The sequence below is a fragment of the Coregonus lavaretus genome (assembly GCF_964263955.1).
Source record: "Coregonus lavaretus genome assembly, contig: HAP1_SCAFFOLD_694, whole genome shotgun sequence".
Lineage (NCBI taxonomy): Eukaryota > Metazoa > Chordata > Actinopteri > Salmoniformes > Salmonidae > Coregonus > Coregonus lavaretus.
Genome location: NW_028160776.1, coordinates 165329 through 171916, shown reverse-complemented (window position 1 = coordinate 171916; position 6588 = coordinate 165329).

Sequence of the window (6588 nt, the reverse complement as noted above, 5' to 3'; positions counted from 1 at the left end):
AGAGAGAGAGAGAGGGGGGGGGGGAGTCTCCTCAGAGGAGGAAGGGGAGGACCATCCTCAGTGAATTTCATATTTTAAAATTCTTAAAACAATGAATAAGTTATCCTTTTTAGATAAAACTATACTAAATATAATCACGTCTCCAAATAATTGATTGAAGCCGGAGGACAGCTAGCTTCCATAGACTTACACAGGAATTAAGACAACTTCCGGAGGATGTCCTCCAACCTATCAGAGCTCTTGTAGCATGAACTGACATGTTGTCCACCCAATCAAAGGATCAGAGAATGAAGCTAGTACTGAAAGCATAAGCTACAGCTAGCTAGCACTGCAGTGCATAAAATGTGGTGAGTAATTGACTCAAAGAGAGAGAAAGACAATAGTTGAACAGTTTTGAAAAAATTAATTTCTTCCAAAATGAAGGAGAAGCAAGAGAGAGAGAGAGAGATTTCGTGATTTTTTTTTCTTCACTTTCAGTTTCACTTACTTAGTTAGCAAATGCAGCTAGCTAGTTTAGCCTACTCAAACACCCAGCTCCAACAGAGGGATGCTATGTTAGCTAGCTGGCTATGACTATCCAACACAACACTGGAACTCTTCCAAGTCAAGGTCATCTTTTGGTTTGATTAATTTATTGCCACCGGGGCCCACCGGTGTAACTGCTTACTGACTATTATTGGAGAATTTTAGGTAACTACTCTGTCTCACGTAAGGGCGGACAACATAACAAATCATTTATATGAATCATGCATGCTGTAGAAACGCCTATACGCCTATGGATTAAGAACCAATTAAAGGGTTAAAACAGAAATGGCTCTGTTATTTTCACACCACTATTGTTTCCAAAAACTGAGTAATAACAGGAGAAGAAGTCAGATTACGCCACCATTAAAAACAAACAAAGTGACTCAAGACGAAGAATTGAGCGGAACGATCAAAGTTGGGAAACAATGGTGGAGTGAACTGACCAGGGAGGGATTAAGCTAGAAGGCGTGGATTATGAGTAAATATGAAACTGTATACAGGATGAGAGCCGAGAGCTGAAAGGTTAGATGCTGTGCAGACCAGCTGGGCTCTATTGCTTGTGTAATAAAGTCTATCTTGATTCTACAAGACTCTGAAAGTGCTTCATTTTTAACGAGGACAAGTATGATTTTCCACAACACTATACACTGCTTACTGACCGACTGTACACTGCTTACTGACTATACACTAACGTTACTGCATTATTGTAGTGGGTTTACTAGTGCATGAGTTCTATTAGCTATGTTGACTATGACGTTACTTTAGCTAATATGGTGACAATGATGTAGGCTGTGTGTAGCGGTTAGCGGTTATGACATGGTTTGGCTTGGAAAGGTTATTTCACCTGGTCACATACAGCTGATGTGTTGTTCATTGAAGTCCACAAACGAAGGGAAAAGGTGCGAGGAGGAGAGGGGCTAGAAGGCGAAGGGAAGGTGAGGGGAGGAGAGGGGCTAGAAGGCGAAGGGAAGGTGAGAGGAGGAGAGGGGCTAGAAGGCGAAGGGAAGGTGAGGGGAGGAGAGGGGCTAGAAGGCGAAGGGAAGGTGAGAGGAGGAGAGGGGCTAGAAGGCGAAGGGAAGGTGAGAGGAGGAGAGGGGCTAGAAGGCGAAGGGAAGGTGAGAGGAGGAGAGGGGCTAGAAGGCGAAGGGAAGGTGAGAGGAGGAGAGGAGGAGAGGGGCTAGAAGGCGAAGGGAAGGTGAGAGGAGGAGAGGGGCTAGAAGGCGAAGGGAAGGTGAGGGGAGGAGAGGGGCTAGAAGGCGAAGGGAAGGTGAGAGGAGGAGAGGAGAGGGGCTAGAAGGCGAAGGGAAGGTGAGAGGAGGAGAGGAGAGGGGCTAGAAGGTGAAGGGAAGGTGAGAGGAGGAGAGGGGCTAGAAGGCGAAGGGAAGGTGAGAGGAGGAGAGGGGCTAGAAGGCGAAGGGAAGGTGAGAGGAGGAGAGGGGCTAGAAGGCGAAGGGAAGGTGAGAGGAGGAGAGGGGCTAGAAGGCGAAGGGAAGGTGAGGGGAGGAGAGGGGCTAGAAGGCGAAGGGAAGGTGAGAGGAGGAGAGGAGGAGAGGGGCTAGAAGGCGAAGGGAAGGTGAGAGGAGGAGAGGGGCTAGAAGGCGAAGGGAAGGTGAGGGGAGGAGAGGGGCTAGAAGGCGAAGGGAAGGTGAGAGGAGGAGAGGGGCTAGAAGGCGAAGGGAAGGTGAGAGGAGGAGAGGGGCTAGAAGGCGAAGGGAAGGTGAGAGGAGGAGAGGGGCTAGAAGGCGAAGGGAAGGTGAGAGGAGGAGAGGGGCTAGAAGGCGAAGGGAAGGTGAGAGGAGGAGAGGGGCTAGAAGGCGAAGGGAAGGTGAGGGGAGGAGAGGAGGAGAGGGGCTAGAAGGCGAAGGGAAGGTGAGAGGAGGAGAGGGGCTAGAAGGCGAAGGGAAGGTGAGAGGAGGAGAGGGGCTAGAAGGCGAAGGGAAGGTGAGAGGAGGAGAGGGGCTAGAAGGCGAAGGGAAGGTGAGAGGAGGAGAGGGGCTAGAAGGCGAAGGGAAGGTGAGAGGAGGAGAGGGGCTAGAAGGCGAAGGGAAGGTGAGAGGAGGAGAGGGGCTAGAAGGCGAAGGGAAGGTGAGGGGAGGAGAGGGGCTAGAAGGCGAAGGGAAGGTGAGGGGAGGAGAGGGGCTAGAAGGCGAAGGGAAGGTGAGAGGAGGAGAGGGGCTAGAAGGCGAAGGGAAGGTGAGGGGAGGAGAGGGGCTAGAAGGCGAAGGGAAGGTGAGAGGAGGAGAGGGGCTAGAAGGCGAAGGGAAGGTGAGGGGAGGAGAGGGGCTAGAAGGCGAAGGGAAGGTGAGAGGAGGAGAGGAGGAGAGGGGCTAGAAGGCGAAGGGAAGGTGAGAGGAGGAGAGGGGCTAGAAGGCGAAGGGAAGGTGAGAGGAGGAGAGGGGCTAGAAGGCGAAGGGAAGGTGAGGGGAGGAGAGGGGCTAGAAGGCGAAGGGAAGGTGAGAGGAGGAGAGGAGGAGAGGGGCTAGAAGGCGAAGGGAAGGTGAGAGGAGGAGAGGGGCTAGAAGGCGAAGGGAAGGTGAGGAGAGGGGCTAGAAGGCGAAGGGAAGGTGAGAGGAGGAGAGGGGCTAGAAGGCGAAGGGAAGGTGAGAGGAGGAGAGGGGCTAGAAGGCGAAGGGAAGGTGAGAGGAGGAGAGGGGCTAGAAGGCGAAGGGAAGGTGAGAGGAGGAGAGGGGCTAGAAGGCGAAGGGAAGGTGAGAGGAGGAGAGGGGCTAGAAGGCGAAGGGAAGGTGAGGGGAGGAGAGGGGCTAGAAGGCGAAGGGAAGGTGAGAGGAGGAGAGGGGCTAGAAGGCGAAGGGAAGGTGAGGGGAGGAGAGGGGCTAGAAGGCGAAGGGAAGGTGAGGGGAGGAGAGGGGCTAGAAGGCGAAGGGAAGGTGAGAGGAGGAGAGGGGCTAGAAGGCGAAGGGAAGGTGAGGGGAGGAGAGGGGCTAGAAGGCGAAGGGAAGGTGAGAGGAGGAGAGGGGCTAGAAGGCGAAGGGAAGGTGAGGGGAGGAGAGGGGCTAGAAGGCGAAGGGAAGGTGAGAGGAGGAGAGGAGGAGAGGGGCTAGAAGGCGAAGGGAAGGTGAGAGGAGGAGAGGGGCTAGAAGGCGAAGGGAAGGTGAGGGGAGGAGAGGGGCTAGAAGGCGAAGGGAAGGTGAGAGGAGGAGAGGGGCTAGAAGGCGAAGGGAAGGTGAGAGGAGGAGAGGGGCTAGAAGGCGAAGGGAAGGTGAGGGGAGGAGAGGGGCTAGAAGGCGAAGGGAAGGTGAGAGGAGGAGAGGGGCTAGAAGGCGAAGGGAAGGTGAGAGGAGGAGAGGGGCTAGAAGGCGAAGGGAAGGTGAGGGGAGGAGAGGGGCTAGAAGGCGAAGGGAAGGTGAGGGGAGGAGAGGGGCTAGAAGGCGAAGGGAAGGTGAGAGGAGGAGAGGGGCTAGAAGGCGAAGGGAAGGTGAGGGGAGGAGAGGGGCTAGAAGGCGAAGGGAAGGTGAGAGGAGGAGAGGGGCTAGAAGGCGAAGGGAAGGTGAGGGGAGGAGAGGGGCTAGAAGGCGAAGGGAAGGTGAGAGGAGGAGAGGGGCTAGAAGGCGAAGGGAAGGTGAGGGGAGGAGAGGGGCTAGAAGGCGAAGGGAAGGTGAGGGGAGGAGAGGGGCTAGAAGGCGAAGGGAAGGTGAGAGGAGGAGAGGGGCTAGAAGGCGAAGGGAAGGTGAGGGGAGGAGAGGGGCTAGAAGGCGAAGGGAAGGTGAGAGGAGGAGAGGGGCTAGAAGGCGAAGGGAAGGTGAGGGGAGGAGAGGGGCTAGAAGGCGAAGGGAAGGTGAGAGGAGGAGAGGGGCTAGAAGGAATATAACGTGGCTGAGTGATCAGGGGTGTCTTCATTCCGCCGATTCTGTTAAAAAACGTTTCTTAAACGGAAGCAAACGAAACGGGGATAAAAAATACCTGAATTTGTCCAATAGAAACTCTTGTTTGCAACTGTTGGACTAATGATTACACCCTAGCTAAGCTAGATGCAGGCGAGAGAGTGCCAAGCGGTATTGAATGTGTCACTGTCTGTCATCTCAAAATTGTTCTCTCAACCTGTGTGCACCTATGTTGTAAACTTTAATTCATAGACTAGGTTGCAGCAAGCTCATGATGGGTATAGGGAAATTTGAGTATCATGTAGTAGCCTAAACCTATTGATGTTACATTTAACTGGGTGAATGGAATATGAATGACATCATCATAAATGGCACTGACCGCCACTAGGAGAGAGTAAAGCAGAGAGAGTAAAGCAGAGAGAGTAAAGCAGAGAGAGAGTAAAGGAGAGAGAGTAAAGGAGAGAGAGAGTAAAGCAGAGAGAGTAAAGCAGAGAGAGTAAAGCAGAGAGAGTAAAGGAGAGAGAGAGTAAAGCAGAGAGAGTAAAGCAGAGAGAGTAAAGCAGAGAGAGTAAAGGAGAGAGAGAGTAAAGCAGAGAGAGTAAAGCAGAGAGAGTAAAGCAGAGAGAGTAAAGCAGAGAGAGTAAAGGAGAGAGAGAGTAAAGCAGAGAGAGTAAAGGAGGGAGAGTAAAGGAGAGAGAGAGTAAAGCAGAGAGAGTAAAGCAGAGAGAGTAAAGCAGAGAGAGTAAAGCAGAGAGAGTAAAGGAGAGAGAGAGTAAAGCAGAGAGAGTAAAGCAGAGAGAGTAAAGCAGAGAGAGTAACGCAGAGAGAGAGTAAAGCAGAGAGAGTAAAGGAGAGAGAGAGTAAAGGAGAGAGAGAGTAAAGGAGAGAGAGAGTAAAGGAGAGAGAGAGTAAAGGAGAGAGAGAGTAAAGGAGAGAGAGAGTAAAGGAGAGTGAGAGTAAAGGAGAGAGAGAGTAAAGGAGAGAGAGAGTAAAGGAGAGAGAGAGTAAAGGAGAGAGAGAGTAAAGGAGAGAGCCTTTTAAAGGTAACAGTAGCCTATAGAAGTAAGGGTGTTGTATTCTTGCCTTCACATGCCGGGCCTGTAGTCATGTCTCCTTTCTCTTCCATCTCTCCGAGTCTGTGATTGGCAGAGACAGACAGACAGCAAATGCTTACAGGCACACCCACTTACTGTCTGAAACACCCCTGCTGTGACCTCACAGTGATGTCATAATGGAGGTAGACCAGAGAGCCAATGAGAGCAGCAACACTCTGAGCTCAACGTGATGTCATAATGGAGGCAGGTGAGAGTAGAACCCTAACATTCCAATTCTAATGATCCTTACCTGAGACTCAGAAAGTACAGAGGGACGAGGCTTCTAACCCCTAACCTCACCCCTAAATCTACATGACGTTCCAATGTGTAGAACACTGAGAGTAATAATAAATAATATGCCATTTAGCAGACGCTTTTATCCAAAGCGACTTACAGTCGTGCGTGCATACATTTTTGTGTATGGGTGGTCCCGGGGATCGAACCCACTACCTTGGCGTTACAAGCGCCGTGCTCTACCAGCTGAGCTACAGAGTCACGATCAAAGATAAACACATTGATTTATCAGAGGTAAAGAGATAGAATTGATTGATTCATTTATCTCTATGGGCACACAACTCTGAAAGGTGATGTCATAACAATCTATTGATCAAATATTCCCAAAGGCGAATATATCAAATAAATCTTGATGATCAAATCAAATCAAATGTTATTTGCCACATGCGCCGAATACAACAGGTGTGGACTTTACAGTGAAATGCTTACTTACCTTAACCAACAATGCATTTTTTTTTTTTATAAAAAAAGTGTTAAGTAAAAAAATAAAAGCAAATAACTAAAGAGCAGCAGTAAAATAAAATAACAGTAGGGAGGCTATATACAGGGGGGTCCCGGTGCAGAGTCAATGTGCGGGGGCACCGGCTAGTTGAGATAGTTGAGGTAATATGTACATGTGGGTAGAGTTAAAGTGACTATGCATAAATAATTAACAGAGTAGCAGCAGCGTAAAAAGGATGGCGTGGGGGGGCAGTGCAAATAGTCTGGGTAGCCATGATTAGCTGTTCAGGAGTCTTATGGCTTGGGGGTAGAAGCTGTTGAGAAGCCTTTTGGACCTAGACTTGGCGCTCCGGTACCGTGCAGGCACTTGTCTGGGCAGTGTGTCAGGCTCT